Source organism: Erithacus rubecula (genome assembly GCF_903797595.1).
Source record: "Erithacus rubecula genome assembly, chromosome: 2".
NCBI classification, from domain to species: Eukaryota; Metazoa; Chordata; class Aves; order Passeriformes; family Muscicapidae; genus Erithacus; species Erithacus rubecula.
The window spans coordinates 93650167-93669659 of NC_136685.1; positions in this window are offsets into that span (position 1 = coordinate 93650167).

Consider the following 19493-nt stretch of genomic DNA (forward strand, 5'->3'; position numbering starts at 1 on the left):
CATGAGGGAAATAATTGTTTCCAGACCAGAGCCAGGCAGCAGTCCACGCGGTGTAGAGAAGAAACAGCAGACAGTTTTCAGCACACTTGTTTCCAATCAAGTGGAAACCAAGTGTTTGAGGTTAGTCTAAATGGAAAACAAAAAGGATACAGGTTGCTAGTCCAATCCAGGGACAAGGATGGAAGCAAGAAAAGAGAAAAGTTGCTTTCACAGACAGAGACCCTGGGCACTAGTACTGCAGTAGTTACTTGATGTTGCTGAGCAGCCTTCTCTGTGGCTATGGCAATGTTGCTTTAGGTGCTGTACAAAGAGAACAAAGAGATCGTTCCACTCTGACTCTCTCAGTGTACATTCTTCAAGTAAAACTCCAGTGCTGGGTGTTAAAAGATCTTGCTTCTCCTGAAGCTATGTTCTTCATTTAAATTTATACTTCCTGTTTCCAAAGAAAATCATTACAGTGCTTAAGGATACTGAAACAGGCTGGGTTAGGGCAAACAGTTGATCCAGCCAACTTCTGTCTTGTCCTTACTCAAGGGAGTGGAGCCATTAAAATGAACAGGATCCACCACTTAGGAAGGACACAAATCCACTGCAGAATGTATTTAGTCTGAAATAAAGTGAGGACAGACACTTAGAGAATGGCATGGAGCTGTCCTAACCATGTGACATCTCCCACTGACACACTGGCTAGAGGTGTTTAGGGAAAGAAATACCACAGCTGTCAAAGTTAACAGCCTCCCAGTACCTCCGTGTACTTGAAGGGAGACAAGTTAATTATCATGTTTCATGGAAAAACAGTTGTCCCAAATGTGCTCACTGTGCCCCATGAGCAGCATGGGTGGCTCAGCTGGGCTAGGGCTGCTGCTCCCCAGGGCCTGGGGCTGCCCATCACTGTGGCTTTTTGTGGGAGTGATGGGACAGCCCTGCCCAGTGGGATCCTGTGGGAGGAACAGGAGACCAGTACAGTGCTGGTGACCCTTTCAAGCACAGATAGAGCTCTCATTTTCTATTTTATACACCCTCTTCCTGTGGAGTTGAGGTTCTGGTCCACAAGTATTGAATTGAAGAAGAATCTCTTCTCCAATCTAACCACTGTAACAGGCAAAAAAAACCAAATTCAAAACACCTACTGAAACAAGACCCTGCAGAAATACCTCCTTCTCTAGAGAGGGGAGAGTACTTACATGGTAGATACTGGTCATTGTAATCACTTGAGTCCTTGAAGACACATAATTAATATGGTGTAGGCTGTATTATAAAGCTAGAACAGGACAGAATGGAGCACAATCTACTTAGCATCAATCCAGGTATAAAAACAAAACAGGAAAAAATCATAATAATTTAATAAAAAAACAACTACAGTCCTTAAGTACCCTTCTCCTTCCATTCTTCCTTTGTTATAGGATTAGTTTTTAAAATTATTGCTTCCTGTCATGTTTTGGGCTGGTTGGGCATGACAGCCTTCCCTGTGTTTCAAAGAGGACTTGTCTAAACTGTCACTGTTCATCCCATCCAGCCTCAGAAGGACCATCAGCACCCTGTAAAAGTCAGTATCTGACAGCATTTCCTCACCAGTGAGGTGAATCTTAGACTTGTGCAAAATACAGAAATTAATGGATAAATGCAGAGTAATTCTACCATCAACAGTTTGAATTTGTGTTCATGCCATCATGACAGAAAATCAATCTGGCTTATATTTTACAATAAAAAGAGCCACAGAAGACATGAGTGAAAACATGACACTGAATTATGTGCTGAGAATAGTCCCTGTTCAGGCAGGTGGCTGTCACAGGCATGGCACACATTTGCCCTGTCCATGTTGGCAGAGGAAACAGAAGCCTGAGAAAAGGCCTCTGGATGCTTATCTTGAACAGGCCCTTTTGCCTTTCTTCAGGTAAAGCAGGTCAGAAAGAAACTGGTTTTCCCAGCTCTCAGTGACCTCTGAGCTGGGTTATCCAGTCATTTTCTCCCTTCCTGCTATCCCACAAGAACACACATAATGGCAGAATTAAGGATTGACTGGTTAATATTGTCTGTGCCAGCTCCTGTTCAGGGAACAAGAACACAGGGCTCTGCAAAGACACCTGTAGCAAGTCATTGTGATTTAGGGCAGTCTGTGTGCTGCACTTACATCTGCCCCAGCTTGCACGTCCTCCCAGAGCACAAAGGAACCAGTTTTGTTCCCTGGGAGCCTCCTGCACACATTCCTGGCTGTACCTCGCCCTGTGCTGCACCGAGAGCTACAGCCAGACTAGCACAGGCAGGAAAGGCAGCCAGAGATCTCAGTGATCCGTTCTGGCCTCTGCCCCTGCCGTGCTGTGGGGCCTGGGCAATGAGCTGATTGCCCTGCAGAACAGGCAGGATGGACTGAGACATCCTGTGTCTCCTGGGGACTCTGTGTCTGTGACCTGCCTGAAGGCTAATACACACCTGGGGACCTTGAAGGAAGGGATAATACGTACATCCCACGCATCCATGCCCAGCACACACATGCAGAGATCAACACTGAGCTAAGAACATCAGTTTGCCTCACAGGCTTCAGGATTTGCAGCTGGACTTTGGAGAACTGTTACAGAGCTCAAGAGATTGAGATGCATGTATGGAAAATATTATGCATAGTGCATTACTCTAACAAGGAGTTATGTACACACAGTATAGGCAAGAATGTTTAGGAACTCTTGAACAAGCACAGGATATGACATTTCCTCTTCATGCAATGCATATATGGCTGTGGTACCTTTCCAGATGTGAAAGCCTGGTTTTATGTCTGGGTATGGGCAGCAGTTTCAGTGCCACCCTTCCTGTTTTTAATAGATTCCAGGGAAGAGCCCAGCTTTCCAGTTGGTGTGTGCCACAGCTGTGGTGCTCTGTGCTGCAGCAGGGCTTTACGTAGGCACTTTAGCTCACAGTTGCTATTTGCAGATAATAGGAATATAAACATATGCATGTTTGGGGACTACCCCATGATTCAGCACAAATGTTTCCTTTTTTTTTTTTTTTTTCACAGATCAAACTACAGGCAGTAGAAGCACATCAAATAAGCATTGTCGAGTTTTACTGACTTTCAATAATATGAAAACCATAAAGGGGAATCCTTCCCCATTGGGGCTTGAGGCTACTAAAAGTTGTACCCAGGTCTGTTGCTGAGGGAATAAAACAATTAGAACTCAAATACTGCTTCATTATCTGAAAAAGTTTTTCCTATTCATGGGCTACAGTTATTCCACTAGTTATTCCACTAGACTGTGACCACACAGCCATAATTGAGCACTTTGCATTTATTTGAGATAGCTACGATCACGGCAGGAAAAAGACAAACTGTTTTCCAAGTGAGCAGTGTGTGTCACATAGGCTTTTTTGGAATCAGTAGTATATGAAGGGGCTGCAAGATTCCACTGCACCTTTTAGGGATGAGATGTGCATGGAGTCACAAGAAATGCTGTCCAAGTTTCCACTCTGCAATGAGTGATATCTGTGTTTTGAAGAACTGAGAGAGAGAGGGCACTGAAGAAGATATGATTAATAATTTTAAGATTCATACTGAGCTGTAGCCATTTAATTTAAAATAAAAGCATTTTGGTTTTCTCTAGGAATCTATTTTTGCTTACAGTATAATTACTTTAAGGATTTACCATAATATTGCTATGATGGACAGATGTTTATCTTTATTCATATGCCTTTGAAAGGAAAAAAGGTGAACTTTGAACCAGTGCAGCACAGTTAAATAAACTAGCAGTCTAGGTAAATTTTTCGTAACTTTATATATCTAAAGCAATAGAGTTACGAAAATATTCCTAAATGATGTTGTCAGACAGCAGAGTATTATGTGTGCTGTTTTCTTTATGCAGCACTGTTCATTGCTATGCAACAAATCACAAAGGTCAGCAGACCCTGACCCTGAAAAGCAGCTGTGTTATAGCAGTCACTGGAAAACACCAGTCCTTGCACATAAAATTGCTTTAAATGAGAGCATCTTTCCCAGAAAGATGAGATCTGCATGCTGGATCATGTTTTTCCTCTGAACAGCTATAGGTAAGTAAAGCCCTGATGGAAAGGACAGCATACATGTCCACCTAAGATATTTTCAGAAGTGTCACAAGTTTCTATACATAGATCCATACACACAAGTATGCCCAGGGGTAATAAAGGGGCACTTTAATAGCACCAAGAGCAGCTTCTCCAGCTGCAGCTAACACTAGTCAGAGCCTTATCTCCCTGCTGCCCCTTGCCCCAGCACTGGAGATAACCACTCTGTGAGCACTCTGGAGACATCCATTCCTGGAGCTATGAACTGCTCCCTGAGCTGCCTCCCCAGATCTGGATTTGAGCAGCAAATTGAGCAATGCAGCACAGTCCCCTTTGCTGTGCTCCCACCTCCTCTGGCTGGTATGCACAGGACAAGCCTCCCTCTTGTGCTGCCCTTCCTCCTCCCTCAGGTATTTCCAGGCTGCTCCTGGATCAGCAGAGTTATTTATTGCTGAGAGGGCACTTGTCTAAGATTTTTAAGTCACCACTGCAGAGTTTCAGGTCATTGGCATTTCCCACTCCACTGCCATGAGCTCTCTAACACCAGGCAACACTACAGCTTGAGTTTTCACCTCTGTGTAACTAAACTGAAAAATTTAAACCCATGTTTAGATGCTTGAGTAAGAAGACAGATGTCAAGAGCTGGGATGCTCCCTCACACCATCATGAAGTTTGCCACTCTTCACTCTGTGCTCCAAGGGAGGGGTTCAAAATCCTTCTTTTCCTTTACAAAAGGTAAAAGGTATTTCATGGTCTGGCTGCTTGAAATTAGGACATTAAAGATACACTACAGCTGGGGAAGATGAAGAACTGGCCCAGAGGGGAGACATTAACCATCCATTTCCTATCTTGCTGAATGGGGGCTGATGAGTTAGCATTAATGGCTCCTAAATGTTACGTATTTTCTCCCTGCTTCCTGCTGGATGGGGACTGATACCACAGAGTTCCAGCTGGCTGCTCTTTTCTTCCCAGGAGAATTCACATATTTGCTTAACTTAATGTGATGCAAAAACAAGCAGAGAAGACTAGAGATGTGGGCCCTGCAGGTTCTCAGAAGAAATGTGTTTACTTCCCACTTGTTCTTCACTCCTTTTCCATCCTTTACTTTTCTCCTTTCTGGGCACACCTACAGGGCCTGTAGCCCCTGATGTCTGAACCAGATTGTTCCCACAATCCTTGGCAGCAGCATTCCATGGATTAGGTAGGACTTCAGGCTGGCCTGAGCCAGGCAGAGCAGGCAGGAGATGGAGGTGCAGTGGGGAATGGCAGAGATGCTCAACTCCTCCTTGCTGGGGAGCTCCCACAGCTCCCTCCAGCTGGGTTTGCACCCACACTCTGGTCACTCTGGGCTTCTGCTGTGGGAGAAGAGCAGGACTTGGCTGGCAAGTGGGACAGAGAGACACCCTGCCTGGACAGACAGAGCAGAAATGGGAGAACCAGGACAGCTGGTGAGGCTTTGCCAGCTTTGCCCTCAGAGATGGTGGCTTCTTTGATGTCTCTTCACCCTTTATGGACACAGCCTACACCCCCAGCTGGAGGCACTGGAAAAGCTGGCAGCTGTCGTGATCTTCTCTCCACTGGGAACAGACTGAAACTGTTTTTCTTCTCGGCTGTTTTATGAGGAGCGGGAAGAGAGCTGCCGGACAGAGCACTGGGATTAAACTTTACAAATGTGTCTCCCTTTGACAAAATGTTTGAGCTTTGCCAGTTCCTTTATGTTCTCTCCCACTGGCTGAGGACAGCCTTGTCCTGAATAGGAAAATGGGAACAGTGCAAGAGCACAGATGTCTGACATCTTCCTGTCTTCTGGCTCAGAGAGAGGGAGATTAATAAAAGCTGCCAGAGAAATGCCTTGGAATAACCCTTTCTGGTAGGAGACACAGTATCCTGGAAACACCCATCATTTGGCAGAGGCATTCACTTCATTCCTTAGCTAAACAAGCAAATTTCTTTAACTCTTCTCAAGATCATTTTTGGACTGGATTGCAAGTGTTTTATGTTAAAACAAACAAACAAAAAAGCAACAAAAAACCCCCAACTACTTTGTTTCTGTTTTACATATGTGGCATTTCCTAAAAGGAACAAAATGTTGAAACAATGAAATATTTTCCTTTTTCACAGCCCTATCTTTCATTAAGAGACAGTTTGCCTAACATCTCTTCTTCCCTGTTAAGATGATGGATGGGGCTGAACAAGACTTACAGGATCCAGTGAGGTGCCATTTGCGTCACCAGCAACAGTGGTCACCAGGGAATGATCTACCATTTCAATTGTTTCAAAGAGAGATGAAGAGGAAAATGGAGCAGCCTGAGATTTATTGCAGTGGATGGAACAGACTTTGAAGTTAGACAAATGGAAATTTGGATTATTTACAGGAACAGATCCTATGTGAGACTGTTGAGTTAGGCAGAGCCCTGGTTTTGGAGGAAGCATCACATGAGTGTACTCAGACTTGAACCCTCCAAGAACAACAGCTGGAAGCTGCCTTAGCACTCTAGAAAGTGGTGCATCAGTGATGAACCAGAGAATGGAGCTCATCATCACTGCCCTGCTCAACAAGCTGGGCCTAGCTCTCCCCTGGATGTCATTCCATTATATTTGATGGAGGGACACTGGAGGGGACTTCAGAGTAACAGGTGGAACTCCACTCTTCTACAAATCAGCTTCCATTTTGCTGCAGAAGGCTTTCCTTTGCACACTTGAGACCACCAGAGAGGAGAAGATGGACTCGAATAACTAACAAAAGGCCAGCCATCAGATTTACTGCCTAAACAATGATCTCACCCACAGAAATTTTTACATGGCCTCTTGCACTTCCCAACTCCTAACCTGAAAGCCCTGCATTGGCACATTCCCATCCTCTCCCAGGAAAATCAACCTGGATGGAAAGTGACAAGTATACACAAGTTCTATGAACTCTTTGGAACACTTCTGAAAGCTGAGCTAAGTAGAATGAAAGACAAAATGCCCATGTTACTGGAAGTGGTAAGTGCCCTAGGAATCCTCTCAAATTCTTGAGACACACACTAGCAACTCTTTCTGTGCTCATCCTCACTAAAACGTCTAAATTTTCAATATTTTAATGTTCCCCTCATGCCATTTTCTTACCTCCAGCCTATCAAGCTCATGGACAGTTCTCCTCATGGAGAAACCTGTAGTAATTCCCCAGTAGTTAGATTCACACTCTTTCATGTCCAACCTTTCTTTCACAAGATTTATCAGCAGCTGGGGCAGGTGATACCATGGCTTTTGACATTAGATTGTCAACAAATATTACATTTCTCCTTTTTTTTTTTTTTTTTTTTTTTGTTTTGTTTGTTTGTTTTTTAGCTAAACAGCTGCAGTGATGGCTTTGCTGGCTGGTGGCCAGCTGAGTCTCTCCACAGAAATGTAACACACCTTGCCTCAGCTTTCCCATATTCCCAACTTGTTTGCTTTCTGATGGAAAACTTGACTTCCATGGCAAGACACTTAGTAGCATCTACAATTGCAGTGCATCCAAGAAAAATATACTGGAAGGACCAAGAGAGTCCTTATAGCCTTGACAAAACAAGAGTTCATTATTTTTTCTTTAGAAGGAAAATACTGCTGAGGCAGCTACCGTGTCCTAAGATAATTGAACAAATAGGTTTTCATTTCAAATGGAAGATGGATGGAAGGAGCTTGGAGTCCTTCAGATGCAATCTGTCAATATGAAAACACATTTCAATTGCATTTACAAGGAAATAAAATGTTTTTCAGCTTTCAGACATTCAGGAAATGGATGATGATCCTTGCAGGAAGAGTGCAGGAAAATTTTCTGTTGATGAAATTTGCCTGGCAGTTGTTAAGAGATGTCATCTACCAGGTTTGCCAGAGATAGATAATGCCTGAAGTCAGCACTGCACTTCATTCTCTGTTAAAAATCTGAGTAATGACACTCATCTTTTTCTCCCTCAAAATTATGCTCTCCCACTCTGAATGCTTAAATGATTTTCAGTGAGGTCTCTTTTCCCCTCAAGCTTGGGGTGAATGGTACCACTTGCCAGGTACAATAAGTTGTAAAAAGGGAAGGTAGGGCCTTGAATTATCTAAAACTATCTTCAGGGGTTTGTCAAGTTCTGTCTCAAAGTACTGGTTTAAAAAACCCACACCTGGTCTAACCTGCTCTCAGTGATAAATTCTGTCTTTGGCAAGGTAATCCTGATGGGGTGGTTTTGGAGTAATTTTCATTTTCAAAGTGTACATAACACATTAGTGAACATAAAATGCTGATAAGTTTTGGTTGATTTAGTTTAATCGAGACATTAGGTGCATTGCAAGCAAATGGATCTGGAATAGCTGCTAGAGCACTCAGTTTTCCAAATCATTACAGAAGGAGGAGATTACAGTCAAATATTTTATGTTAACATGCTTAAGCACTTAAAATTATGGATGCTTTTCATCAATAAATGCAAAATTATTGCAGCAATTCTGAGTATCAGCAGGGTTTGAAAGCCTCTAATTAATTTTGCTTACATTTGAAATAATCAGAGTAATTTCAGAATAGTAAACCAGATCAATCCTTGGGAAGACTCACATAAAATGGATTCCATCCCACCTGAAATAAGTTTTGGCTCTTTCTCTGTCACTTAGATAATCCATTAAAAATCCTCCAAAGACTAACAGCTGTAGCTGGAAACACAAATTATAGTCTGCATATGTTACCCTATTATGTACAAAGAAAAACACTTACTGATTTGAACAGGCTACAGATGTACTGTACACCTAAATTAGAAATTCGTCTGTCTCTGGGACAGAAACTAATCAAGTTCTCTCTTCCAGAATTCAGTTCAAAATTCTTTCTTTTTTCTGAGGAAGTACTTTTTCCACATTTCCTATTTTCACTTGTATTGTTCAAAGAGCGAAAGCAAGGATTTACATACAAGGTGCTAAACAATCTGCTGAATTCAAATCAGTTTCCACTGGGTAGATATAAGTTTTTCCATCCACATTTAAGGTAAACACACTGGACCAGCCCTTCTTTTAACAAGCTGCTGAAATGTAAACAGGATGAATGAATAGGTAACTCTGCAGATGGAAGAGCTCTGAGCATTTGGCAGTGAGGAGGCCAGTCCTGCCCATGGCACAAGTCAGCAATAAGGGCTTTCTTGCCCACAAGCCCTGGACCACCCTGAGTCTCAGGACAGCACTGATGGCCTTGGCTCTTGTATTTAGAGAGAAGGATAGAGGTAAATAGCTAAAAAAGCTAAAACCTTTTCTCTCATTCCTGTTTTCTCATGGTTATGTTTGCATGATGAACTTGGGTGAAGCCAACACACTGAGTAGGTTACTTGTACTTGTCCTATGAGTGGCTGTTCTTTGACACAGTTACTGCCTGAGCTCTTGCTGTAGTAATTTATCTGCAGCTGCCTGGGCTCAGCTTGGCCCTGCCACAGTTTCTTAGCCTGAATGGAAAGCCTTTGTTTTCCATCATATTCTCTCCCTGCAGGTGAACAACAAAGTCCAATTTGCTTTGTGTGTCTATCTGGGCCAGGCCATTCACGGTGTTCAGGCAGCTCAAGGAGACCCTTTTTGCTCTGCCCCAACTACCAGCTTCTATTAGCTCTGCCCATAATATTCCAGTAATATTCTTGGGCTCATATTCATTGTCCTCACACTGCAGTTGGTGTTTTATAAAACTCATGGAGTTGGACTGAAATGCTGAAGGGAAGAGAATCACTGACTCCTACAGGCATTGAATCAAATTTTTCCTTTACTGAAAGACATGCAGTCTTGCAGAGAGGGTTGAATCTAAAAGTTGGGTGGAGCATGACTGGTTTTGCCATTTGGGTTCCTGAAGGGTAAATAAAAGCATATGAAATATCAATAAAGCATATGAAATCAACCGAAGGGCTAGAATGAGTAGCTCCTGTCCGTTTCAGTTTAAAAATGTACTTAGGCAACCTTATATTTACAGTTAATCCTATGGATCAGCCACTGAGACACAACTGAAAGTTAAGAGCTTCACCTCAGCACATGAAGAAGTACCTAATGAAACCACAAAGCTGGGTTATTCTACAGAAGAAATGGAGAGACATAGAAAACAGATTTCTGTTTTCTTTTAGCATTGTTTGTTTTAGCTGGAAAATGCACAGGTGAATAGAGGAGGCCAGGAGGTGCCAGTCAGGGTGCCACATGGAGAAGGGGAAGCCATGCCTAGAGGAGAAGCAGCCCCACAAGCACAGCAGTGGGGCAGTGGCAGCAGCCCCAGCCCTACTGCTCAAAGTTCTTTGCCCAGGCAGTGAAGCAGGAGCTTCACCTCAAGAACAAATGTGCAAACATTTCTGCATGGGTGAAAGGTGCCCAGCTGAAAAAGTTCAAATTTGGGGCACTGCTACTCCTAACACTTTCCCTCTTCCCCCTGGGGGACCAACTCCCAGAGGCAATTGGATGCACCCCTGACCTTTCAGGACTGACGAAATGCAAACACAGCTTTATTTACTTCCTGACCCTTGGCTCAAAACATCTGCAGCTTTATAAATGAAAAGCAACCACTGTGATTTAGCAACTTCTTCTGCTTCATTTTGCTAGAAGACAGAGGCCACGCTGTGATATGACCACGGGTGTTGCAGTGGCATTTGAGAACTATCAGCTGGGCTCCCAGGCAGCTGGCACCACTGCTCTTCATCTTGCATTTTGTCTAGCATGGCAAAGATTGGCTGCTAAGGTAAAGGGCCACACCTGGAGATTTTAGTCAAACAGAGAAATAGATTGAAAATGGAGCCTTCTTACTCAAAAACACCTTGAGTTTCTGTTCCAGACAAAACAGTTGAGTTGGCAATCTCAGCTTTTCTGATCCCTCCAATGCGTGATAGAAAAGCTGCTGCTGCTGCTCCTTTTGCGCCTCCACTAGAAGAAAAAGCTGATCAAGTTTTGCCAGATCAACCCTGGACCATGAGCATAGGTGCTAATTTTTTTGAGGAGAGCTCTTGGCAAGGCTTTTCATCCCTCTTCTTCCTGAAGGAACTCTGGAAATTTGTTGGAAGGCATTGGTTCCAGTCAATTTGGTGGGGTGATGCTGGAAACTGCATAGTGGTTGCTAAAGGATTCTTCAGAAATAAAGTGCTGGGAAGGAGAGGACTTCTGCAAATATTTGAAATTGAGTCCATGTAAATGCTCATTCTTCAGCCTAATCTTCATGGATTCATCAAAATGGCAAGGGATTCGCCATTATCTGCCTCATCTGACAAACTTCAAGCACTAGCAGCAGCAGGTTTACAAGGTAGGAGATGAGTATTTTAGGGAATGTCCTGATATTGTTTCTCAGGTTATTCTCAGCAAATCTTGACACAGTATTTCTTAGCAGCAGAAATACTGAAAAAATAGGTTTTGGTTATTTCTGGTTACATAAAGCCTAGCAAGTGGAAAGATAGTGTCACCACATTGTGCTTTTTTTTGTACTTGATCCATATCTTGCTGTACAAAATTTTTATATTTTCTTGTACCTTCTGCTGAATGCTGACAAGATCAATGTCAGCATCATGTTAGTACCTACAAATTCATTCCACATTGAAGTGACTGAAAACAACTAATATTTGTGTTTCTATATAAATTTTGATGCTTTGGAAAGTTCCACACTTCTCTGCTCCCAAGTGACAAAAGCACTAGGAGCATTATGACTTAACAGAACTGTATTGTAACATTTTATCCAGCCTCAACTTTAGATTTAAAGTGCCCCTATGAGGTCTTTTTAATCTCCACCTTCATCTTTTTTTCAATCAAATTCTAAGTTACCATGGCTTTATCTTTCTTAGTTTGGAAATGATGACAACTAGTCTCCTCTGTATTTTTTTTTTTGTATTCTTCTATTATAACCCCTATTTCAAGAGAGATGACATCACCTGCCACAGACCTGTAAGCTGTGTAAAAAACAGCATCTGATGTTTCCTCATCAGAGCCAGGTTTGAAGGAAGGCTGCCTGAGAAGTCCAGACATGCAGCCTGTGGTAGGAGCAGCTTCTGCAGAGGAGAATTATCCCTCATCATCATGACTCCACAGACAGACTCTGGTTGGTTTCCAACTCCATCTGATATTCACCACACAATAACCCTTTTCCAGTTGGCTTGTCCTGTCTCTCCAGTCTCTACACCCTGAGGCATTGTCTCAAGGAAGATGAGCTGGTCTGTCCCAGCCCAGGGAAACCAAAGGCCCCAGGCACTAGTGGTGTGCTCAGCAAAACCCAGAAAAAGGGCAGCAAGTGGCTAATCCAGGAGCTGCACCAGCAGTAAAGGCCATTCCCATAAAATACATCACTCATGTTTCCTGGTGAGTCAACTCTCCTTCTTCCCCTCAGGTCAGACTAAGGGAGAGTGCAAGGAGCAGGTTTGGGGTTTTCCTGTCCATCCTACATTACATGGGGATGTAATGACAACATTGCAGCTGGCAAAGCTGCACAGCTGTCCTACAGGAGTCACACACCATCCTTCCTGTCTCTGTGGTGAGTGGATATGCTTTTATGGTACACTGGAAATGACACAGTGCTCAGTGACTGCTGAATGTTCAACAATGGCATCGATCAGGGACTCTGGGATTTGCCAGAAAAAAAGCTGTTCAGGAAGCAATTCCCTTTCCACCCCTTCCCTCCCTTTGTTCCCCTTAACCCTTCTTCTTGCTTTTGTCCTCATCTTTCCTTCTTTCCTTTCTTCTTTCCTTCTTTCCCTCCTCCTTCTCTCCCTCCTTCTGGAGAACAGCTTATACTATTGTTTATCACCATAGAATATTGCTGGCCATCAGGAAACTTTGGAAACCAAGGAAAACACAGACCTTGTGACAAAACTCAAGTGAGCAATGGCTTCAAGGGCACTCAGCTCTTGGCAGCATGAGCACCATGGTGAGCTCAGCATCTGGCAGGACAGACCCAGAATTAAGATGACAAGAGGACAAGGAAGCACAGAAGAATATTAGTAAAAGATGAAGAAAGATGCATTGCTTTCTGGAATGAGAGGGCAATGCAACCCTGCAAGCATTTGTTTAGAATTTTATGTCACACCATCATCCATATGCAAAAGTTTGATGTGTTTTCTCAGAACATCTGGCATAAATTGGACTGCAGACTTCTGAAAAAGTCTTAGTTTTGAAGGCAGCAGAGTTAAAAGTTTCTGTATTCTCAACTCTTTGTCTCATCTGCCATCCTTTCTTTCTCTTTTTAGCTCTTCTTTCTCTGGTGGTGAGGATTGGTCGGCTCATATGATGGTTGGAGTCAATTTGAGGTTCATTGCTATGTATGTTTGAGTACCCATCCTTAATGATTAAATATTTCTTCCATGAGTCAACTTATGCTTTTTTCAGACTTCACAAGAACTATTTTACAGCAAAAAGCCACCCACCACTGTAAGTCCTTCTATAAAGGTACACAGGAGGCTGGTATCATTTGTATTCTCTTTCCACTCTTTAGAGATTTAAATGGGAGATTATATCCTATTTATAGAAATCAATTGAATAGTACAAATAAACCACAAACAGTAATAAGAGATGCTGACATCTGACCTCTTTCAACACATGTTTAGAGTGATTAGCTGTCCATAAACTTTGCAGTATAGCTTGGTTACACCAAAAATTATGTTGTTAACATAGAACTATTTCAGCATGTCAGAAATCTATTTACTTTATAACAAAATCAAAATTGATCACAACATTAGACAGAGTTACACCCTTTGACTAAATCTGGTGGACGTAAAACAGCTTTGAGAAGATGCTTCTGTGAGAGATGAGAGATGTGGGTCACATCCTTTCAGATGTGGGTTTTACACTGCCTACATGACTGCTTGTGTTTGCAGAAGAGGTGGCCACTACCATCAGCTATTTTATAATGTTAATCTACTATTCAACTTTTTTTTTTTTCTTCACTATAAGAAGAAAGGATTTCATTTTGGGTTGAGTAAAGTATGTTCCATAAACCACAGCAACATTTTACAGTTTTTCTTTTGAAGGCAAATACAACCCCATATATCTCTACTATGGGTCAGTTCAAACCAATTTCAGTCCAACTCTGATTTATTTGGCTCAGCTACCCAACTCAAAATTTATTCAAATTAGCCAATGAGTCAGAAGCTCATAAACATAAGTGAAAAGCACAAGTACATAACATGCAGGAGTCTCTCTGCCCAAGAGTTAACTCTGCAGTTGGGTGTCAGAAAGGTTCTTATCTCTATGCATATTTAAGTAAGTCTATGCAGGAAATGGGAAGCCAGCCTGAACTATGAATATTCTAAATCAGTGCCCAAGCCAGAAGCTCTTTCCTTGCTGCTCACATTTCCAATTTCTTCAGCAAAGCTACTCTGGTTCTGGTGGTTCAAGGCTCTCAGAAGGGTCGATTCCCTTAGTGTGCACAAGGTAGCTTTTCAGGAGCCATTGAACTTATTAGCTCAGCACTGGGATAAGAGTCAAACAGAGGTTATGTGTTCAGACAGCAGGAACAAGTTCATCTTTTCAAGGTCTAGGAGCATTCCTTGCCATCATCTACCAAGTGCATCTGCTGTGGCAGTGGCTGTTTTAACTGCAGCTTGGGATCTGAGGGCTAGACTTGATTCAGCACTCAAGAGGAATCTTCCCTGAATAAGCAGAGTGGGCGTTGAGTTTATAAGAAGTGTCACAGTGGCTGTCTGAGACAAGAAATTACTTTAAGAGGTGAAATGTTTTAATGGGTTTCTAATATACTGTGCTGGGCAGAAAAAGTAAATGAATCTCAAGTTGTTATGGAACCTCCTGTATACATGTTGCAACAAACAGGGGTGTGAAAAGCTCTGAGAAAGACACAGGAGACAGAAATGCAGATTAGGGAGGAAAGCAGAGGTGGGTGAGAAATGATCTAAGTGTTGGCATTGCGTGCAGTACAGTGGGCATTGCTCATCTCCATGAACAGCATAGCACTGCTACCCCCTCCCTCCCTGGAGGGGCTCCTTTGAGGCACTTCTCACTGGGATGGATTATCATCTTTCCCATGCAGATGGGAAAAATGAGGCAGGGAAAGGTCAAGAACAACATTTTAAACAATTTTGGTGGCTTGATTTCTGCATGTCTAAAAGGAAACCAGTCTTGTTTCCATGGCTTTCATGAACCTCATGACCTTCATGAACCTCATGACTTGTACAAGGGTGGACTATTGTCTGCACAGCACATATAAAAACAAGGTCCAAGCTGTGTCATATTCAGCATTTGAAATGAATACATGGGACATGTTGGTCTCTTAAATGCCACTGTAGCTCATACAGAAAGTTGCCACAATTAATGTTTCCTTTTCTAATATAGTGAAGGAATCTTCTTTTAAAATAATATATCTGATTTGGATGTTACTTATCACAGATTTTGTATTAACATTGGAATACAAGCTGTCCACAAATAACATGGAGGTACCTATGGACTTCCATTTGCTTTTTCCTCACATTTGTATGAGTAAACTCATCTGACTTCTTAGGGTACATGAGGAAACTGCATCTTCCCTACATGCCACAAAGAACTGCAATTTTTCCTTCTGGATAGGGGTATTGCAGCTCCCCTGACAGCACTACACCCACCCTCTGTCTGGCTGAGTTTTACACTGCTTTCAGTGACAGCACAGATGCTGGAGTTGAGCTGCTTGGTGACTGTGTCCACAGAGCATGGCATTCTTTTAGCAAGGATTTCAAACATGGAAAAGCTCCTGACTGAACCAAGAGGAAACCAAGCTGACTGCTTGACACAGGTCTAGATTTTCTCAGGGCCACTTTGCAGTTGGAAATGTCAGGGAATTCAGACTGCATCAGTGAGCACCAATCCAAATTCTGGTGCCACACCTCCCTTTGCTCAGGTGCTCTCCTTGGCTCTGCTACAGTGCATTCTTTTTTCTGCCATTTTCCCAGCTTCAATGTATTAAGCCCACACTGTTTCTATTTGTGCAAATGTCCAGTTCCTCATAAGGCTTTAGGAAAAAGCCAATACACCTCCACAGATACCACAGACATTTTGGAAAACCTCTAGCTTGCAATCAAATGACTGTTTGTTATTTTAATTTATTTGCAATGTCCCCTTCCTCTGTAACTATCTAATGAACAATAACTTTTGGACAGGCTAACTTCACCATGACAATGTCAGATGTCTGTGATGTTCTTTGATTTCTCTCTCCTTGATTATTCTATGTCATTTTGTGAGCTGTTAAATAGCAGCTATATGTAATGATTTCCAAGCTCTACACAGGATTTAGGAAACAAAGACAGGAACAGATAATAGAGTTTATCCTACCCCAACAATCAGCTCTGGCTCTTAGTGAAAGCTGCAGCATGACTGTGTTTAGGACCAAGGATGAGTGTCTGCCACACCACCTGCAAAATTTTGTTACTCTGGAAACATGTATTATTGTTATGTGGAAACATCTGTGAGATGTATGGGAACACCAAGGTGATTTGGATCAAATACAGCAATGAATGGCAATAAAGGTGTGCTTACCTGTGCTTACAAAAAGTTACAGATGAGAAGTATTATTCATCAGTGAAGTACAACACCATGCAGGATTTTAAAATAGTTCACTTCTGAAGTTCTTCTTAAACAACTGATGCTTGTCAGATGTGGAAAAGAGGAGGGAAGTTATAAGGAAGATGAGGATGTATTAATTACTGTTATTTCCTTAATTTGAGATCTATGCTTGAATGCCAATGATACATAAAATAAATACTCTGTTTTTTTCTTCAATTTACAGTTTCATAAGAGAAAAAAAAGCCTCAAGGTTTTGAAAAGCCACAGTTTAACTGTGATTTAACTGTAGATTTACCTTTAACCTGCTTTATTTATTTGATCAGTAGAAAATCCCTCTATAATCTCTCTTATTTAATTTATTTTAATATGTAATAAACTCTCCAGTTACTGAATATTGAGAATAAAACTAGCTTGATCCAGTTTAACTAGGTCCATTCAAAACCTAATTTAGGGCTTGATTAAATGGTGCTAATGTAAAGTTAAATAAACTAAATGCCAGTAAAAGCTATTTTAGGAATTGCCACTCCTGTTGAAGGGTAAGGAGTTTAAAACAAACTCATTTAATTTACTTTAAAAGTTACTAGGATAAACTATTCTAAGTGCTTCTATGCAGAAAAACTTGCAGAGCTATGACAATGAACTCTGGAAAGCTGCTGTTTAACATAAGTACATGAGTGAAGCACAGAAACAGAAAACAACTAAACCTTGCACCTTTAATAAGCAAAAATCAAAATACAACACTTTTCCCCTTGCCCCTTAGGAGAGTGAAAAATGTGATTTTGCCTACATTTTCAGTTTTCTTGCCACTGCTGCTACAGTTGTAGCCCTAGCAGTGTGAGCACTGGCCATGACACAACTCTGCCAGCAGAAACAAGCTGGGCTCAGAGTCCTGATGAGGAGGAACCCAGCAAATAACGTGGCTTCAAATCAATCGTTCTTGTAGCGTCAGGAGTTTCCCAGCACGAGTCATTTCACAAATGCACTCTCCACAGACGGCTATATGAGCAGAGAAGGTATTTTGCAGGGCTCTGATTACACTAAAAATTCCCTGAAAGGCTTATCCCGGGGAGCCCCGGGCTGGAGCTGCAGATGTGGGAGCTCATCCCACTCCGGAGGAGAGGGATGTACGCGGCAGAGCTCTGTCCCCTAGCGGGCACAGCAAAACGCTCCTTCACTTGTGCAAGGGGAATCGCCTCCCAGTGAAACCGGATTTATTTAAATACGAATGTATAATCCACATTCCTTACTCATGTCCCTCTCACCACGGCCACCAATAACCCCAAATCAATTATACACTTCATCTGAGTAGTTATGGGGCACTTAATGAGGAGCTTTTATTCTCTTTTTAGTTTTTTTTCTTTTCCATGTGCATTTTTAAAAGATGTTAGACATTTGCTTTTTCTCAGGACAGACCTCATCTCAGTTAAAATCACAGTCTTCAAAGAGAGCAGAGCAGTTTGTACTCACAGTTTTCCAAGTCACATAAAGATGTCTGCTGATTGCTCGGAGCCTGGGATTGCCTGAAGGATTTCTCCCAAGATCTGAAATGCCAAAGAGATACCAACAGCTTTAAAGGCATAATGCTGCTCGTCAGAATGGTGCATTTGTCTCCTAAAGGGAAATGATATGCTTTAGCAAAACTGTACAAAACTTGTACTTAAGGAGGCAGGAGAAGGTGCCTAAGAAAGACAATAGTCCAGAGGACAGGAGCTCTGCTCCCAGGCAGACACTGGGCACCCACTGGAGTTCCTGCTGGATGGGCCTGCCAAGGACCTGTGCCTAAAAGCCAGATTTTGGTGGCATTGCATTGACCTGGATACATCACTGACTGCCTTGTGACTGCACATTTTACCAGTTTTAATTCATGTTGCCTTCCCAGCACTTTGGCCTTGTCAGTTTTGAGAGAATCTCATATTTAGCTCATTCTATATCCTTTAGAATGAAACCTGGAAGGAATGGACCACGAGGTGATCTCAGGCCTGTGCAATGCCATAAGGGATTTGTACTCAGTGAACATTCACAACACATTTTGTGAGTATCTCCTTAGCATGAAGTTGAGCTTCCAAGGGTCAGACCCACAGCTTACAGCCTGGGGGACTTCAGATCTGTACTTAGCTCAGTTTTAGACAGAAGGATATACCACAATCTTCAGTACTGGGGCTTAAATCTGAATTGTCTGGTTACATCTGAGGCATCAGGGATACACCAATGTGGGAAGACTTTAAAACCCACAGAGGAATGTGATGCCAGTACAGGATTCCTGCCCACAGGTGGCACTCCATCATGAGCCCTGGCTGCTTGCTAGGCCCTCTCATGAATGAGATCTCCTTTAGTTATGAGAAAAATGTTTGCTTTGGTATTCAGTATTTCCTTGAGGGACTGCAGATCTATGAAGCAGAATAAACTGAGCAAGACTCCTGGAAAGTACTGTCTATTCCAGAACAAAACTCCAGTGTGCTGGGCCTGGCCCTATCCATGTCTTCTGTGCAACCAAAAGAGCTTCCAATGTTAATTTGACAGATGGTGTCATGTCTGTTTCCATTCAAAAGTCAAGGGAGCATCTCTGTTTGGATTTGTGTCAGTAGTCCTATTTCCGGGTATTATTTACATCTCCTGAAATAAACCAGTCACAATTCTTGGATATATTTGGAGAACTGCAACAGTTTATGACCAAAACTTCCCAGAGATTTTCTACCATAAACATCTCAGTACCAAAATGTGACACATTAGGGCAATCCCAGAGAATGTCCCCACGTACTTCAGAACTACCACCAGACTGGTGAGAGACACTGACCTCCCAAGTCATGAAGCTGTGATGGAGCTGGGCATGTGATTTCCCTGGCAATGAACACACTCTGCATCATCTGTGAGAGATCCTTTAAGGAAATGACTGCACAGACCTGTTAAAAAAGAAAAAAAAAAAAAGCAGAAATATTTTTTGATGTCCATATGACACAGAGCAAGACCTTGCTCAAAGATCCTGTTAACTTGCTCTCAGG